This window comes from Pinus tabuliformis, chromosome 7 (assembly GCF_031772625.1).
Source record: "Pinus tabuliformis cultivar Carrire ecotype Pingquan chromosome 7, CPIR1, whole genome shotgun sequence".
Taxonomy (NCBI): Eukaryota; Viridiplantae; Streptophyta; class Pinopsida; order Pinales; family Pinaceae; genus Pinus; species Pinus tabuliformis.
In genome coordinates this window covers 337,671,553-337,692,198 of record NC_142293.1, presented here as the reverse complement: position 1 = coordinate 337,692,198, position 20,646 = coordinate 337,671,553, and positions in this window count along the sequence as shown.

Below are 20,646 nucleotides of genomic sequence, written 5' to 3'. Positions count from 1 at the left end.
TGAACTGAATTTGTCTACAGATTTTGAACCAAGTTCCTTCAAAGAAGTCACTTCTCATGATGAATGGAAAGAAGCGATTAAGAAAGAATATGATGTCTTGATAAAGAATGGCACCTGGAAGCTAGTTGATCCTCCATTGGGAACCAAAACAATAGGCTGCAAGTGGGATTATAAGAACAAGTATAAATTTGATGGCTCACTGACAAGCATAAAGGCAGGCTTGTGGAAAAATTGTTTGCAGAAAAGGAAGGGGTCGATTATGAGGAGAATTTTGCCCCCACAGAAAAATGGGCTACCCGTTGTACCTCTGAGATAGTAGTAGGCCAGTTACCAATGCCAGAGCATCTAAAATAATTGTTTTGGGGTTTTTGGTTTTAGTTTTGGAAGACCAATGACTGAAGATAGATGTAGAATTGAAATACTTAATCCTTTGGATAATATTTATATCTCAGCAAAGGGCTGCTATAAAGCTTTACACAGTGATATAAATCAAATAGTGGTGAGAAGAAGACAAAAAATAATATGATTATCACAGTTTCGAGACTGTAAAATAGAACAATCATCAGTATGAAAACCTTTTAAACTACGTTCCAAAGATTCAAGGCAGTATACTTAAGCTTACAAAAGCTACTAATGATTTATTGATTAGAGGGGATTAGCTAAACAGATAGTTCATTAATCCATTCTCTTAATAGATGATCACTTCAAGAGTTTATAGGAATAAATTGAGACACAATTATTCCTACCTAGATATCTCTATAAGTCACAAGCATATGAAGAAAAACATAATGATTGATAACTGGAAAAACTTACAGGATAACACAAACTGTGTAAAACCAAATTCAGAATCCTCTGCTTTATATCAAGGTTCCAGAAAGACTGAGTACATCAAGTGTCTAGAAAAGCTTCCTTCAAAGATGCAACTAGGTTCAAAGTAGAATGAATAGTCACGACTTAACAAGCAAGGAACAATGAACATTGAACCCTTAACAACTCGAAAATAGTGTTATTTATACAATAATGAAACTAAGAAAATATCCTAAAACTAATTAAGATTTATTCTAGGAAAGGAAAGATCTTCATGCAAGAAGATAGGGGCAGCTATTGAACTGCTTCTTGTTGTCCCTTTTATTCAGGTTGTGTTGGCTTTGTTGTTTGATATTTTTCCCTTTAAGCTGCTTGATTGTTTGTATCCTTTACGCTGGTTGATTCCTTCATTTGATCTTTCATCTGATACTCTTTAAACTCTGTGAATATCCTTTGACCCTGCTGAGTAGCCTTTACTGTGTTCTTTTTTACCTTTACTGTGCATTTCAAGTTTTTACTGTGTTTTTCAACAGTAAATCGTTTTAGATTTTATGTTATAGGGTAAAGTGATTTGATATGATCTTCGTATTTGTCTTCTAACTGTATGTAGGCTTTTTTCTTTGTAAGCCTGGAACATGAGTTTTTACCTGCAAAACACAGAAATTGTTAAGAAAACATAGGTGACAAAGAAGGTCGTCAATGGTTTTATTGAGCTCAAAAGGATATTGGAAGGAGTCCAGAGCGTATCGGAAGGTAAAACAATGGTTTTATTGGTCGCAGAGGTTTTACGGAGGTTTCACTGTAAAATGGGCGAAACAAAGCGAAATGGTGATTTTTACGTTTGAACGGAAAAACAGTTTACTTTTTGAATTATGGCGCAAAGTGAATAGTGGTCATTTTGTCATTATGCAGGAGGTGGTTTTCGTTTTCATCGCACCACTTATGAGGCGCGAACGATTTTTGGGAGGGGTCACCTGATATGGTCTAGAGCCTGACACGTAGCAAGGGGAGGTCGGTGGAATACTGCCTTTTCAGGCGTGTAATGCTCGAACAGAGAGCCAACCCGAAATCACTGAGGGTCATTGGATTTGAATGCATTGGATCGGACGGTGGTGGAGTGAAAGAGCACCGCGGAGGTAAGAGGAAAAAGCAACGAAGGGGCCCAATGATTAATCATGGCGGTATGGACTTTATTATGAGTTAAAAACTGAGATTAGCAGGGTTTTATGGTTAAATAGAGGTTTAGGTTGGTTCTTCGCTTAAATCATAAAAACATTTTAATAAAGAAATCCTTTGCAAAACAAGGTATGGCGGACTTGAAATAGTATGAACTTGGGCGGATAAATGACGTCGGGTCCGGGTTCATCGCATATTGCAATCGCAGTTTAGTGAAGGAAGGCCCATCGCAAAGGAATGTGATAGGGGCCAGACGTGATGTGGAAAATAAATCATGGATAACACTGCGATCGGGTCCGAGTTCCCATCACATATTGTAGATCACAATGGTGGAGGGTGTATGTTTCAGCCGGGACTTGCGATGAGGGGCGGATGCAAAATGGGAAATGAATTATGAAATATATTTGCGGTGGGTCCGGGTCCATCACGCATCGAATATTGCAATGTAGAGGAGAGTGCATGCACATTGAAAAGTTTGCGATCCACCGATATGCGATGATTATGGAATACATAGTTTTACAATAAAACTTATGGTTTCGGGATATTTTGTAAAGGGAGTTAATAATATATGGGAAAGGGAACTTTTAGGGGTTTAATACTATAAGTTCGCGTTAATATGAAACATGAGCGGAAAGGGGAAATACACTAAGTATAATGCCTTTTCGTTAGTTATTTTCTTTTCACATATATACATCAATACTTAGGCTAAACACCTTTTTGTGGGTTTTTTGGGTAAAAGGGGATTTAACATGTGGTTTTCACTTTTCCAAGGCAAAAAGGATTTTAACCTTAGGAAAAGGGGTTTTTATTGGAAAATGAATGAATATGAACTATATGAAGGTGGGAAGGGGAAATTAGTAAATATAGGGATGAATGGGGATGAGTGAAGTTAATTAATTAATCTTGTAGACCTTCATTTGCTTTGTGTAATTGCCTCATGGACATAGAAACATATGGTAAAACATGATAAATGTACATTTTGTCCAATGAATTATCATACTTCTGCAACCTTTCTTCTACTTATCCTTTGCTTATCCTATCATTTTTTCTTCACTTAATGGGTGAATTTAAGCTAGCAAACCCTTTTCCTTTCTTTTTATTTAAAAAAAGCAAACTATCTAATTCTAACCTTATAACATCCAAGGGCTCAAATTAAATTGATGAGCACCTTATTATTCTTTACCTAACTACTAATCTGCCAAGATTAAACAGTTTGGCCAGATCTTTATTCTCTAATTATAACATCAAATTTAAAGCATGAAGCAGTCAAGATTAAACTATTTGACTGTCATGGGTTGTGGCATTTATGACAAGCTGCACACAACCATTATTTTTCAGAAAAAATAGTAGTGGCATTTAGACTTGCTCACTTTCAGAGTTTATTTGTTTTCTTTTCTTTCTAACCTAACATTTTCTTTTTGTCTTGATTTTTTTTTAGGGCATCTAACCTAACATTTTCTTTGATATGGACATCATCATCAAGATATTTTCAAAAACATTTTATTCAATATTGTTATGTCCATATCCTAACTTAACATTTTTTCAAAATATTTTTTTTATTTTTTTGACTATTTTATTCTATCTTATCAAAACCAAAAAATGCTACAACATTGGCTCCATTTGGGGACTGCTTTCTCCTGTAGAATGTAGAGAACCTGCAGATCCATGTGCCTTCTCCTCGGGCTATGGAGTCCTTGCTGTAAAAAATCACACTGACATCTTGAAAAGTAAAAGAAAACCGGAGTATTTACAATGAAAACTATTTCAACTTCTTAGTACTGAATGTAATGTTTGAGAAACCTTCCATTTACAGGATAAGTGGAATATAGCCCCTCAAGATTCTGCAGCACAAAAGTGTTGTTACCCTTCACTTCAGCAATTGCTAAAGGTCCAAACCATAGATTGTCAAATTTGCCATGCTTTCCTTTCTCTTCTCTCCTAGCATCCCATCTTAGAACTAGATCACCTTCCTTAAAGTCCCTTTCCCTGGCTCTTCTGTCAAACAGGGCCTTCATCTTATTCTGATATTTCTTCAATTTGTGTTGAACTTCATCTCTATTTTCATTAAGTTCAATAATCTGATTTATTCTTCTTGAAAAATCATCAGGTTCATCTGTTGAATCCTGCAGGAATTTTAAAACAGGGAAGGCCAAATTGGTAGGGAAGATTGCATCTTTCCCATAGAATAATTGAAATGGATATTTTCCAGTTGATCTCTTTGGAGTAATTCTGTTTGCCCATACTGCATAAATCAAATGTGAATCCCAACTCTTCTTATGATTAGCTAGAGTCTTTTTTATTACCTTTACCAAACTTTTGTTTGATGACTCTGTAAGGCCATTACCTTGAGGGTAGTATGGAGTTGAATGATGTAACAAAATCTGATATTTCTGGAAAAAGTCAATCATTTTAACACTAGAAAAAGTTGTTGCATTATCAGTGACAATTTGAGTTGGGCAACCAAATCTAGATAAGATATTCTCCTCAATAAACTTAATTACTACTGAATCAGTAGCATTTCTGACTGGAATTGCTTCCACCCATTTAGTAAAGTAGTCTGTTGTAGTGAGGATCCATCTATGCTGATTACTTGAAGTGGGGTGAATCTCTCCAACAAAATCTAATCCCCATTGAGAAAAAGGTGCTGAAACTATTGATGGAACGAGTGGAAGAGCCGCTAATTTTTGTTTACCAGCAAACATTTGACAAGGAACACAACCTCTAACCTTTGCCCCTACTTGTAAGAACAATGTGGGCCAATAAAATCCTCCCCTCAGAATCTTGTATGTTGTTTCTCTCCAAGCATAATGTCCCCCACAAAATCCTGTATGAAACTGATCAATGATTCCTTTAGATTCTGATTCTGTTAAACATAATAACAAAATATTCAATGGATCTTTCCAGTATAAATTTGCATTTATAATGCAGTACTTGACTGATTTTAACTTAAGGATTTTACACTGGGTTTTGGAGAACGATGCTGGACACTCAAAATGCATCAAGAAATTTATAATATCATGATACCAGTTTGACAACAAGAATTTCTCATCAATGTGTATAGGACTGATCTGCTCTGAAGGTAGAGGTTCTTGTGGGTTCTTTTCTTTAGGATGAAGGGAAGGTCCTTTTGGATTCTCCCCTTCTACAAGGACAAAAGGTTCTTGTGTATTCTTCCCTTGTATTTGTAAAACAGAATTGATTCCAAGTACTTTGCAGTTGGATTCAGCTAGAAGCTTGGCTAATCCATGACCTTTTACTAGCTTGGTAGTCTTGATAGTTAGATCAAACTCCAGAATTTGAGTGATCCATCTACCTCTATTCCCATCGGTGTCTGGTTGGGTTAGGACAATTTTCACAGCACTATTAGGGACATAAGCAGTAATAGGTGAATGTAAGACATACATTCTGAATGATTTCAGGGCTTGAATGAGGGCATAGGATTGCTTCTCAATTATGTCATACTTAATCTCAGCATCTCTCATAACCTTGTTGAAAAAGGCTATGGGTTTGTCATGGGAATCTTCATTTTTTTGTAATAGAACAACAGCAAGGGTTGTTTCAGACGCAAAAGAGAAAATACTAAATGGCTTAGTATAATCACGGTTGGCTAAGGTGGGAGCTTCAGAGATAGCCCTTTTTATTTGTTCAAATGCATGCCTAGAAGAGGCAGTCCATTTGACTTCATGGTTCTTTCGGAGCATGTCAGTTATATCTTTTACAATCTCTGCATAATTTGGAATAAATCTCCTTAGAAAATTAATCTTGCCTAGAAAAGCTTGAATTTCCTTCTTGTTTCTAGGTAAGGTCAATGTTTCAATGGCAGATACTCGTTTGGGGTCAATTACTACTCCCTCCTTTGAAATTATATGGCCCAACAATTTCCTTCTTTGACAACAAACAAGGACTTCTTAGGGTTCAATGATATTCCAAATTTTCTACACCTGTCAAAAACCTTCATCAAGTGCTTTAGATGTTTCTGATCAGATTTAGAAAAAACAGTTATGTCATCAAGATAAATAACCACAAATTTATTTACCTGACCCATAAAAGCTATGTCCATAGCTCTTTGAAATGTTGCTCCAGCATTGGTTAAGCCAAATGGCATCCTAGCATACATGAATTTACCCTAGGGTGTACTAAATGTTGTCTTCTCTCCGTCTGTTGTATCAACATTCACCTAATTGTAACCTGAAAAACCATCAAGCATAGAAAGTATTTGTGCTCCTGAAACCATTTGAAGTAACTGATCCATTTTGGGAAAATGATAATTATATTTTAATGATGCCTTGTTCAAATTTCTAAAATCCACACAGAGTCTTATTTCTCCATTTTTCTTTGTAATAGGAACTAGATTTGCAACCCAATTAGAATATCTAAGAGGGAGGATGATCTGAGCATCTAGCATTTTCTTAATCTCCCTTTCTACAGTTGGTAGAAGGGCTGGATTTATCCTTCTAAGTTTCTGTTGATAAGGTTTTGCTTCTGGCTTCAAAGGAATCTTATGCTGTATTAATGAAGTATCATAAGTCTTTAGATTAGCATAAGTCCAAGCAAAAACATCCTTATAATTTTGCAGTAACTTAAGATATTGAGCTTTGATCTCAGGGTCTAGAGATGCACATATTTTGATGTTTTTGATATCTTCATCAGTTCCAATGTTAATCTCTTCTGTGTCATCTTCTGAGGAAATGGACTGAGGGTTTTGGAGGACATCATTTTGATCAAATAATTTTCTAAAGGAATGAGTCCTTTTGGAAAAAAATTACTAGATAATTGAATAATGTCATGATTAGCAATTTGGGTTTTAAAATCTGAAGTATCATTTCCGTTTGGATTTTCATTTATTTCAGTTCTATCTTCATCAATTTGTAGAAATGAAAAATCATCTATTACCTACAAAAATGATTTCAAATGTTCATCATCCTCGAATATTTGCCAATGTTTCATATTATCTGGGATAGATGGCCTATATTTGACTTGTATCTGATAGAGTACATCAGTATGATCAGGAATTTTAAAAGAGCTAGCAGAGACAGCTAAGGCATCTGCATGAATATTCTGATCTTTGGGAATATGAGTCAAATTAAAAGCATCAAAGAAGTTTTCAACTGAATCCCATACTTCATTTCGGCAGGACCTAAGTCTAGGGTGCTTGGTCTGGCAAACATTTCTTACTTGCTTAAAAATAAGTTCTGAATCAGTAAAAACACTTAAGTTTTTAACTTTTAAGCTTTTGGCTAATTGCAATCCTAAGAGGAAAGATTCATATTCAACCACATTATTTGTAACTTCGAAGTCTAATTTACACGATTGGGTTATATTTTCTTTTTTCAGGTGAAATTAAAACTACTCCAGCTCCTGCCCCATATTTTGTGCAAGAGCCATCAAAGAACAGTTTCCAAATATCAGTTTGGTTTGGTTCAGGACTTTCAACTACCTCTTCAATTTTGACTTGAGTTTTATGTTGGTTTGAAGTGAGTTGAAAACAACCGAAGTCTTGATCTATTGCATAAATTGGATGGTTCCTTGGCTGGTCAGTCTGACAAATAGTATGTACAAATATTACCTCTCTATATAACCTTAATGTCTCTCCTCCATAAATAGGAATAGTAGCATATGACATATCCATCTGTAGAGTTCCCCCTAATTTGGCACAACAAGACCTAGAAAGGAGCATTCCAAACTTGGGAGGGATATCTGTGACAAAAATATCAAGTACTACACTTTTCACTAGAATTTGGGCAAGGGTAACGACTAGATCCTTGATCAATCCCAAACAGGGTACCCTTTTAGAATCAAAGGTGTATAGGTCATGGTAGGATCTAGTTATGTCGAGTTTCAAATGGTCCATGATAGATTTTGGCATAAGGTTGTGTGATGCTCCTGAATCAAGCATACAATTATATAACATGGAATCACTTGTTTTAAGAGTTTCATAGAAAGGAGGCACTATCTCATCTATCATGTCTGAACTAGGGCCAAAAACTACTACTGGTTTTTCATCTTGGAGACTTATGATATCACCTTCAGCATCAATTGAGGTATTTTGTATCCATTTTGTGACTTGGCTTTTGTAACCAGGGTTTTTAGAAAGTTCTGACAGTGGAATTGGGATCTTAACCCTCTCTAATTCTTTTTCAACATTAAATGTAATCAAAATGTTTTTACCAGTTTGGGTAGTACCAATTGACTGATCTAAGGGCTGAATAAGAGTTGTTTGAGCTTCAACAGTTTTGGTACGTGGTTCAATTATTGGAGTTTCCTTTGGAGGTCTCCTAGGACCAGGCCTATGCCTAAGATCATACCTCTTGTTTAACTCTGGAATTAAAAATTCAGAGAAAGCATTATATTTAGAGAACTGTGAAGCTTCCTGATCTTCATGAACCTGATTTTGTTGTGAGAGAGGAATGATGACTGTTTGATTGGAAGAAGAATCCATACTATTAATATCTTTAGTAATTTTCATAGTATTATCATCAGGTTGTTGGTCATCTATCAATAGAGGAGTAGGAACCTATTGATCATTGCTAGGTCTCTGAAGAATTTGTAGTGGTGGATTTCTTTTATACTAACCTTGATTTTGGTTTTGGGGTCTAGTAACTGTTTGTTGTATTGTCCTAGGTTGTGTCTCAATCTTTGAAATCATATTTGATAGGTTTCTAAGAAGAGATGTTATTTCATCTATTTTTGAGTCTTATGATTTAGTCTTAGAGGAACTAGAGGTTTCTTGAACATATTTGAGTTTTCTTTGGGCCTTTTTTTCCTTAAGCTTTAAATAAGTTGAGGCTGCCCTATTTGCTTCTACTTCTATAGCGTTTGTTTGCACATTTTCAAGAGTTCTTAAAGTTCTCTCTCGTAGCATAACAACAAAGTCATCATCAAAAGCTTTAGAAAATCTAGACTTAGCTGCTGCTACAGGGGGCTTACAATCAGCAGGCATTTTGTGATAGAGTTTATTGAATCTTTTGATAAAATCTGATATTGGTTCACCGAAGTTCCTTTTAAGCTCTTCAAATTTTGTGAGGAAGTAAAGAGGATCCTTTTTCACACCCCATTGATTTTTAAATATGGTTGTAAGCTCTTCCTAATTTCTAATGGAAGCTGCTGGTAACTGCCTAAACCAAATCCTCACATTTCCTTCAAGTGACTGTACAAACAATCTCATATAAATGTTTTCTTGTTCAATATTCATGTTGTCTGCAAAGTCTAGGAAATCTTGAAGATGGTCCTCAGCTGAGGGACTAGTTTCTCCATTGTACTTGGGAAGGTATTTTAAGTATCCAGCTGGGAATGCATCAAGGTTATTAGGTAAGACTAAGGCAACATATCTAGCCTGTAAAATAGGTCAGAAAGCCATGAAAACAGGTGGTGTATGAGGTGCTTGAGGTGTATGAGGTTGTCCAGGTGGAGTATGAGGTGTTTGTGTGGATGTAGAGGATGAAGAAGAAGTAGAGGAAGAAGGTGGTGATTCAGGGGTTGATGAACTAGTTGGAGGTGAAGGAGGAGGAGATCTCCTAAAAGACTTCAAAGGAGTCTTAAGAACTAGCTTTGGGACCTGTAAAGGAATACCTTATTTTGTTTCAAAGAGAGGATTGGAATATATAGAGAAGGTCTCCTCAGGTTGTTCAGAAGAAGAAGCTTTAGGTCAGTCAAAAATGGAAGGAAAATGATAGGTGGTAGGGGATATGAAATCTGTGGGTTTATATTATGGTAGATTAACACCCAAATCAGATTCAATTTTAGGTGATCCTGGTGGTAGTGTGGGTATTGGATGAGATTCTAATGAATGAATAAGGTAGGCTGATTTAAATCAACTCCTCTATCTAGAAGTTCAACAACCCTAGGTGATAAATGGAAGTAATCAGGAGCAGATGGGATATTACTATAGGGGTCAAATGATTCTAATTCTTCAGACTGTAGGACTGAAGGGGAAGAAGAAGATGGTTGGTGTCCCCTTTTAGAACTGGCTTTTCTCAGAAGCCTTTCAGGATCTGACAAACGACTAACTATGTCATCTTCTAAACGAGATCTGGTATGTTTAAAAGGTGCCAGCTTGGGAGTGTGGAGTTGCCTAAGTGAATGATTTTAACCTTTCTAAAACCTTTAATCACCTTAAAGGAAAAGAATGAATGAATATCATTATCCCAAGGGAAACTTAAAAGAAATTTGAATCCCCAGCAACGACGCCAGTCTGATGTTGTACCTCTGAGATAGTAGTAGGTCAACTACCAATGCCAGAGCATCTAAAATAATTGTTTTGGAGATTTTGGTTTTAGTTTTGGAAGACCAATGAATGAAAATAGATGTAGAATTGAAATACTTAATCCTTTCGATAATATGAATATCTCAGGAAATGGCTGCTATAAAACTTTACATAGTGATATAGATCAAATAGTGGTGAGAAGAAGACAGAAAATAATATGATTATCACAGTTTCCAGACTGTAAAACAGAACAATCATAAGTATGAAAACCTTCTAAACTACGTTCCAAAGATTCAAGGCAGTATACTTAAGCTTACAAAAGATACTAATGATTTATTGATTAGAGGGGATTAGCTAAACAAACAGTTCATTAATCCATTCTCTTAATAGATGATCACTTCAGGAGTTTATAGGAATAAATTGAGACACAATTATTCCTACCTAGATATCTCTATAAGTCATAAGCATATGAAGAAAAACATAATGATTGATAACTGGAAAAACTTACAGGATAACACAAACTATGTAAAACCAAATTCAAAATCCTCTGCTTTGTATTAAGGTTCCAGAAAGACTAAGTACATCAAGTGTCTAGAAAAGCTTCCTTCAAAGGTGCAACCAGGTTCAAAGTAGAATGAACAGTCACGACTTAACAAGCAATGAACAATGAACCTTGAACCCTTAACAACTCAAAAAGAGTGTTATTTATACAATAATGAAACTAAGAAAATATCCTAAAATTGATTAAGATTTATTATAGGAAAGGAAAGATCTTCATGCAAGAAGATAGGGGTAGCTATTGAACTGCTTCTTGCTGTCCCTTTTATTCAGGTTGTGCTGGCTTTGTTGTTTGATATTTTGCCCTTTAAGCTGCTTCATTGTTTGTATCCTTTACGCTGGTTGATTCCTTCATTTGATCCTTCATCTGATACTCTCTAAACTCTGTGAATATCCTTTGACCCTTACTATGTTCTTTTTTACCTTTACTGTGCATTTCAGGTTTTTACTGTGTTTTTCAACAGTAAATCGTTTTAGATTTTATGTTACAGGGTAAAGTGATTTGATATGATTTTCGTATTTGTCTTCTAATTGTATGCAGGCTTTTTTCTTTGTAAGCCTAGAACAAGAGTTTTTACCTGCAAAACACAGAAATTGTTAAGAAAACATAGGTGACAGAGAAGGTCGTCAATGGCTTTATTGAGCTCGAAAGGATATTGGAAGGAGTCCAGAGCATATTGAAAGGTAAAACAATGGTTTTATTGGTCGCAGAGGTTTTATGGAGGTTTCACTATAAAATGGGCGAAACAAAGTGAAATGGTGATTTTTACATTTGAACGGAAAAACAATTTACTTTTTGAATTATGGCACAAAGTGAACAGTGGTCATTTTGTCGTTATGTAGGAGGTGGTTTTGGTTTTCATCGCACCGCTTATGAGGCGCATGTGATTTTTGGGAGGGGTCACCCGATATGGTCTAAGTCCTGACACGTAGTAAGGGGAGGTTGGTGGAATACTGCTTTTTTGGGCGGGTAATGCTCGAACAGAGAGCCAACCCAAAATCGCTGAGGGTCATTGGATTTGAATGCTTTGGATTGGATGGTGGTGGAGCGAAAGAGCAGCATGGAGGTAAGAGGAAAAAGCAATGGAGGGGACCAACGATTAATCATGGCGGTATGGACTTTATTATGAGTTAAAAACTGAGATTAGCGGGGTTTTATGGTTAAATAGAGGTTTAGGTTGGTTCTTCGTTTAAATCGTAAAATTTTTTAACAAAGAAATCCTTTGCAAAACAAGGTATGGCGGACTTGAAATAGTATGAACTCGGGCGCATAAATGATGTCGGGTCCGGGTTCATCGCATATCGCAATCGCAGTTTAGCGAAGGAAGGCCCATCACAAAGGAATGCGATAGGGGCCAGACGTGATGTGGAAAATAAATCATGGATAATATTGCGATCGGGTCCGAGTTCCCATCACATATCGAAGATCACAATGGTGGAGGGTGTATGTTTCAGTTGGAACTTACGATGAGGGGTGAATGCGAAATGGGAAATGAATTATGAAATATATTTGCGTCGAGTCTGGGTCCATCGCGCATCGCATATCACAATGCGGAGGAGAGCGCATGCACGTTGAAAAGTTTGTGATCTGCGGATATGTGATGTATTATGGAATACATAGTTTTACAATAAAACTTATGGTTTCGGGATATTTAGTAAAGGGAGTTAATAATATACGGGAAAGAAAACTTTTAGGGGTTTAATACTATAAGTTAGCGTTAATATGAAACATGAGCGGAAAGGGGAAATACACTAAGTATAATGCCTTTTCGTTAGTTATTTTCTTTTCACATATATACATCAATACTTAGGCTAAACACCTTTTTGTGGGTTTTTTGGGTAAAAGGGGATTTAACATGTGGTTTTCACTTTTCCTAGGCAAAAAGGATTTTAACCTTAGGAAAATGTGTTTTTTTATGGAAAATGAATGAATATGAACTGTATGAAGGTGGGAAGGGGAAATTAGTAAATATAGGGATGAATGGGGATGAGGGAAGTTAATTAATTGATCTTGTAGACCTTCATTTGCTTTGTGTAATTGCCTCATGGACATAGAAACATATGGTAAAACATGATAAATGTACATTTTGTCCAATGAATTATCATACTTCTGCAACCTTTCTTCTACTTACCCTTTGCTTAACCTTTCATTTTTTTGTTTTCACTTAATGGGTGCATTTAAGCTAGCAAACCCTTTTCCTTTCTTTTTATTTTAAAAAAGAAAACTATCTAATTCTAACCTTATAACATCCAAGGGCTCAGATTAAACTGATGAGCACCTTATTATTCTCTACCTAACTACTGATCTGCCAAGATTAAACAGTTTGGCCAGATCTTTATTCTCTAATTATAACATCAAATTTAAAGCATGAAGCAGTCAAGATTAAACTATTTGACTGTCATGGGTTGTGGCATTTATGACAAGCTGCACACAACCATTATTTTGCGGAAAAAATAGTAGTGGCATTTAGACTTGCTCACTTTTAGAGTTTATTTGTTTTCTTTTCTTTCTAACCTAACATTTTCTTTTTGTCTTGATTTTTTTTTAGGGCATCTAACCTAACATTTTCTTTGATATGGACATCATCATTAAGATATTTCTAAAAACATTTTATTCAATATTGTTATGTCCATATCCTAACTTAACATTTTTTCAAAATATTTTTTTATTTTTTTGACTATTTTATTCTATCTTATCAAAACCAAAAAATGCTACAACACTACCATCTCTACACTCTTTTCCTTAGCATCACAAAACCATTGGAAATTCCATCAAATGGATGTAAAAATTGCTTTCTTGAATGGAGATCTAAAAGAGAATGTTTTTATGTCCAAATCAGAAGGATTTTTTGTCAAGGGTCAGGAACATAAAGTATGCAAAATTGTAAAATCCTTGTATAGCCTCAAGCAAGCTCTGTGAACCTAGTACGAGAAGTTAATTGAGTATCTTCTGAAACTCAACTTCAAACATTATGATCTTGGTGATGCAACTTTGTTTGTGAGGAAAGTTGGAAAAATAGTTGCATATCTTGTGGTGTATGTAGATGATCTTTTGATGATAGGGAAAAATGCGAGCTATATTGCATCCGTTAAGAATGAATTGAGGAAAGGTTTTGAAATGATAGACTTGGGCTATGTTCACTGCTATCTTGGTATTGAAGTAACTCAACATCTAGAGTTTATATTCTTCTCTTAGATGAAGTACATTGCAGATTTTTTGAACAAGTTCGTATGGCTGAGTGAAATCCTTTTACTACTCCAATGGAACAAAACTTAAAACTCACATCCATTGAAGGAAAATAATTTGAGGATGGAACAAATTATAGATAGCTTGTAGGAAGTCTCAACTACCTCACTACTACCAGACCAACCATTTCATTTGTTGTTGGAATCCTCTCCAGGTTTATGCAAAATCCTTGTGAGGGACATTGGTCTACTGCAAACAGAGTTCTAAAGTAATTGAAAGAAACTCAAGACTTTGTACTTAAGTATACACAGGTGGGCGGATTTAGCTTGATTGGATACTCTGATTCAGACTTCGATGGAGATATAAAAACTGGGGTATCTAGTTCAGGTTCTATTATGAGTCTTGGATCAGGAGCTTTCTCCTGGAGGTCACACAAAAAATAAATTCCAGCGGATTCCACAACTGAGGCAGAATAAGTGGCAGCGACTGAAGCACCAAAGGAAATGATGTGGCTCAGGAAAATTCTAGAAGATTCGTAGGAGAAACAAGTGCATTCAACTCCTCTCATGATTAACAACACTTATGCAATAAAGTTGGCCAAGAACCCAAATTTCCATGATCGAATGAAGCACATCAATACAAAATCTCATTTGATTTGACATTGTGTTGAGGCCAAGACAATCCATCTATGCCATTGTTCCAAAAATAAGCAAATTGCAAACATCTTCACCAAAGCGCTTGGAAGAGAAATTTTTGAAAGATTCAGAATGATGCTTGGACTCACCAACATCCCGTCAGATTAAGGGTGGGAATGTTGACACGTAATCTTTGGGATTAGGTGAATCCATGTAAATATTGTAAATAATAAAATAAGGAGAATTAGAAGATGAAGAGAAACTGGGAGATGGAACCCAAAAGTCTCTCCCTCTATGTATATATCTATGATCAATCTCAGTGCAAAAATCACAATTCGCTTTGAGTTACCTCCTGGCCTGACAGTTGCGTTGAAAGGGATGCAAAAGGATAAAAGTTTGGGACTTAATGGGTGGACAGTAGAATTCTTCCTTGTCTTCTTTGAGGTACTTGGGGATGATCTTCACAATTTGGTGGAAGACTTTTAGTAGTGTGGGAAAATTTATGATCCTTTAAATTCAACCTTTATTGCTCTTATTCTGAAGCTAGACAAATCTCAGGGCTTTGATGATTATAGACCTATATCGCTATGCAACTGTGTCTACAAAAATATTACCAAAATCATAGCAAATAGGATCAGAACTATACTATCAAGGAATGTTTCGAAGGAACAATTTGGCTTCCATCAAGGACATCAAATCCATGAGGCTATAGGAGTAGCTCAGGAAGGGATGCATAGTCTAACGACTAGAAGACTAAAAGGAGTCATTGCTAAAATTGATCTCTCCAAAGCATATGACAGAGTAAATTGGATCTTCATTCGACTGATCTTGACACACCTGGTTTTTGAAATAACATTCATTAACTAGGTCATGGGTTGCATCTGCATAGTCTCTTTTGTTGTTTTGATCAATGGTGCTGCTTCCCCATTTTTTCATATAAAGAGGGGGTTGAAACAAGGGTGTCCTATATCCCCTATTTTATTTCTTGTAGTGGTCGAAGGGTTGAGTAGCTTACTTCTTGCAACAAAATTAAGGGGTGATCTTCGTGGAATTGAGATTGTTAACAATCTTTTTATCGCACACTCTTATTATTTGTAGACGACATTCTACTTTTGTGCAGTGGCTTTAGACAAGATCTGAACACTATTAAGGAACTAAATTATATTTTTTTTTAAATAATAATAATAATAAGATTCTTAACTATGGAGATTCACCCCTGCTTTACCATTGACATTGCTAACATATCAATATGCTTAGTTATAGTACTATGGGTTAATACCATGGCTTACTAATACCACCTGCCCAAAACAACATAACTCATGTTCATATGACATTTTTTTTAATTAATCAATATAATTAAAAAAACAAAATGGCATAGTTACTTTTTAGATAAATCTCAACCTTTAATTTGTGAATATAATTAAGAATATTCTAGAGTATTCCATGAAAGTTAAATCCTTGTCATCCATCTAATAATTATTGATAATTAAATTTAAATTTTAGAAACCTTATTCCAAAATAAACACATTTATCACACACACATATATATAATGATCCACATTTAAGGTCACGGCCCCATTACGATACCCCTTATTTGTGGGACAATGGACCATAAATATTATTTTATATCACCAAATTGGTGTATGAGACCCTATTGTTTGTAATATATCTGGTTTTGAACCTGTGACGTCTTAGAAATAAACACATGCTCTTAACCATTAGGTTCAGTCAAACTGTATATTCTCTTCTCATCTATATATACCTTTTCAATTTCCACTAACTACAAGTACTAGTGAGCTCCAAATCCTAGGTTCTTTGACTTTATCTCTTCATAGTAGGTGGTGACAGAGAGGCAGTGCGCAGTCATTGGATTGATTGCATCTTGTATCCCATCATGTGTGAGAGAGAATTAATGAAATTTCTTAACATAAAAAAGAAGTGGAAAAGTAGCATTTTTAGTTTGTGCTTTGGAAAATGGCAGTGTATTTTAATTATTTGGATGTTTAGGATTTTTTTAGGTATATATATTTTTAATATTTATTTAAAATTCTTTAAAGGTGTTTTTGAAAAATAATAATTTTGAATTATGTAATTTGTATAATATAAATGTATTTTTAGATTTGAAGTATGTTTTAAATTTGTTTATTAAGAAGGGTTTTTTTTAAATTTAGTGAAACAAATTAATGGTTCAACAAGAATATTTCTTTTTAAATTTAATGAAATAGATAAGGCATATGGTAATAATTTTTTTTTTTAAATTTAATGAAATAGATAAGGCATATGGTAATAGTGAAAGTAGTCTGCTTGGGAACCATCAACTAGTAATTCTAAGTGAAATAGTGAAATGAGTATGGAAATTGCAAATGATGAATCGACCTGCATTTAAGAAATAGCAATCTGTGTTTTACTGCTGCGTGTTTCTGTCGGTTGGACCGATAGTTGCATCCAATTTGAGCTCGTATTGCATTGCCACAAGTTGGCAGAGAGGGAAAGCACACAAAATAAAAAACGGACGGTCACAAATTTGGACAAGTAGTTTTGCAGGAATCACATAAAAAACCGATGTTTCAGAAATAGATTTGCGTTTTAAAAGTACCATCCAAAAGAGCCAAATACAATAACACCAGTATCCTCAGTCCTAACATTAAATTACAGTGAAATGATTAGTCAGTAATGGATTATTATTTTGTCAGCGAGTTTTATGTATTTCTTGAAACATCCACAATAACGTCAATTTTATTGAAATGACAAGCTTTTTGATCAGAATTTAAGACGTAAAGTTTCAACCAAACACCTTACCTGTGAATCAAATTTCGTAACAACTTTTGGAAAGGAAGGACCACGATTTAAAATATTTGTATATTCAATTGTCCCACGTCTTTTCGGACCCTTTTTGTTCGTATATGTGCTTTCATTTCATTGTCTCCTTATCACTATATAGGTGATTAATAATGATGCAGACACTTGGCATTTTCATCAACATTTTCAGGCTCTATCATGGAGATGAGTCCCGGGATCTTGGCTTCTTTCACACCATTACCAGTTGTGGTCTTCAGTGGTTCTTTCCTTAAGGACTTCACATCATGACCAGTTATGGTCTTCAATGGTTCTTTCTTCAGATTAGATCGAGTAATTTATATAAAAGTTAATGATTTTGGTGTATTTTTTTGAGGAAAGATGGAGTAAAACTTATTTGAAAAAGATCGTCTTAATTTCATATAATTTTAAAATCGAGTAAAACATATTCTTAAAAATCTGCTAATTTTATAATAACTTTTTTTAGTAAAAAAAATATTATTACAAAATTCCAAAAAAAACAAAACATAAAACAATTACTAATTCCTATTACCTTTTAGGTATATATATTCCTTTCAACATCCAAACTACTAATACAAAAAGAGTTTAAACTTACAGCATTTAAAAAAAAAAAACAAAAATTACAATCCTAATTTTTTTTAATATTATTTAAATTCAAAATATAAAATATAAAATAACTACTCACCTAATCTTAAAATATGTTTTGACACAAACATAAAATATATAAAATTCCAATATATATATTCTCTGATTGCTCTGTGCTCTTTGAATTCCAAGTTTTGTCTTGATTTGATACAATCATGGTGCTTTGATTATTCTTCATGGATCCAATTCGGATCACTTCGACAGTGATGTTTATGGTTCAGGTTGTCCGTTAATGTAAATGGTTTTCATGGTGATATGGTTTGGAACCTGGTTGTCGACATGTGGTTGTCGTCAGTTCTACCAGGATTTGATCGTCGACATGTGGTTTCTATGATAGCCAATTTATGGGAGTCAACAATTCTTTGCTCTTTGACCCATTTGCGAACCTCCCTCTTAAGACAATGCAATTTATTGCTCAAATGATCCATAGGGCCGAGCGAAGAATATTGTCCATTCCAAACCTTGTGCATGATATCAATGACATCCTTGTGCGTCAACCACATATGGTTGAATTTAAAAGGATATGCCTTGTATCCAGTGTCTCCAGTCCAGGATAAAAGAATTGGGAGATGGTCTGAAGTAAATGAAGGATAAACCAAAGATTGGAGATTTGTCAAGTCAGAGACCAGTTGGTCTTTAACCAGGAATATATCCAATCGTTTAGAGATGTATTCAATCCTCGTTCATCCATTGCTCCAAGTAGAGACAATCTGATGCCACATGAAGTCGAGCAAACCCCCCACTAATAAAAAGTCGGGGGTGAGTGTAGACTGAAGTAGTGACTGAATCGATTTCTAATATCCTTCCGGTCAAGGTTCTGAAGGATGCATAAGGATAAGCAGAAGGAGGCTAGAAAGAAAGAAAGACAACTTATCTTCCTGGTTCTCCACTACTCTTTGAAAAGCTATATATGTTTTTGAATGCATTTTAAGGCCAAGTCCATGCATGAAGAGCATATGTGCCTCTTGGACCCTTAAAAAGGAGATTCTATTAGGCAGAAATGGCGAATGAATCTGTTTTATATAATGGGTAACCGAGCAAAGTTGGGTGGTGTAGTGTAATATTTGATTGTGAGTATCCCATCACGATTGAGTATTTGAGTATCCCCAAGCCCATCTAATGATCCAACTTAGCTCTGAATGGAAATTTTCATTATGCCTATGTGAGGTGCTTTTCATTATAGGCCATGCCACCTTGAAGTAGTGAATTCCCTACTTTTCACCAAGGCGAGGCAGTGCTCTTAAAGGGAAGGGTCGGTGATGAAATTACAGAAAGGGGTTAATCCATATTTGAGGTGATAAAATGAAGAGAAAAGAGTATTAAAGAGTGATGACCAAAATGGGTATTTCCTTCCTTGATTACAGGAGTTGATTTAAGATTTTCTCTCTTATTGGTTGGGGAATTTTTCTAAGCCTTACGGTAAGCCAAGTATTGGTTGAGCATATAGTATTAATAGGGTGGTGAAATAAGTAAGGCGTGGAATCAACTATCTCTAGTACGACATGGAATGAGCTATCTCTCGCAAGGCAGTGACTGAACTTGTGGATTCGCCGGATGGGATGGAGTGAAACAAAGATTTATACGTCAATGTTTATTTACATTACATCCAATTTCTTAGGATATCTTCTTTTCTTCTTATATGAAATCATATTTTCTTTTAATCCTAGAGTGAGTTTAATTTAGAGCGACTTATGATCCCCAAAATAGCAACTCTAAATGTTCGAATGATAATATTAAGGAGAGAAACTACTCTCTACTCTACTAGTAGCCTTTATCTCTAGGGAAGGAAAAGAGCTACTAGAATATTAGTTGTAGTTGTAAGCCTCATTCAATAATTGTTCTATTACCTTAATAATATCACGTGCTACTTGTTTGTTAGCTATCCCCTGCCTTCCGTCTAGTAGAGAGCGCTCTTTCCCAGCATGCCTCCCCATCCATATATATATATATATATATATATATATATATATATATCTTAAAGAGGGCCAAGAAAGGCCTTCTAAGGCTCCTTGGTTTGGCTTTAAGTAGCGGGACAATGTACATCGCACTCTATAATATGGTGTTATGTCACTAGGAAAATATCTCTCTGAGTTCTTTAAATAGGCCAAGTTATTGCGCTTGCTATTCCATTATGTCCTTGCCTCTTAACTCCATATAAAAAACTCTTACGTTAATCAGTATTAATATGGATTTATATGGAATAAGAGTTGTTTAGGACCACTTAATGTGGTATATTGACATTGCCTTGCACTCACAATTGCAGTCTCTAAAATCTAATCCTAAAGGTGAGGCTATGAAGACTAAAAATAAAAAAGTATCTAAAGAACTTTATTAAGCTAAAACATCGACTGACTAGTGCTCCACTATTAAGAGTTCCAAACATAGACAAGGACTTCCATTTTTGCATGGATGCCTCTCAGGAAGGTTTAGGTGCCGTTGGAAACCTATTGTGGAAAGGGAACTAAGCATCATCAAGCAAAAAACTCCCTATGGATTCCTGCAGGCGTGGTGTAATAGTTCAGTGCAACCATTTCCACAAACCTTATAACTATCGTTTATTAGTAGTAGTAACCATTGATATTATGGATATAAGAATGCCAATGTTAGGAAGCATGGAA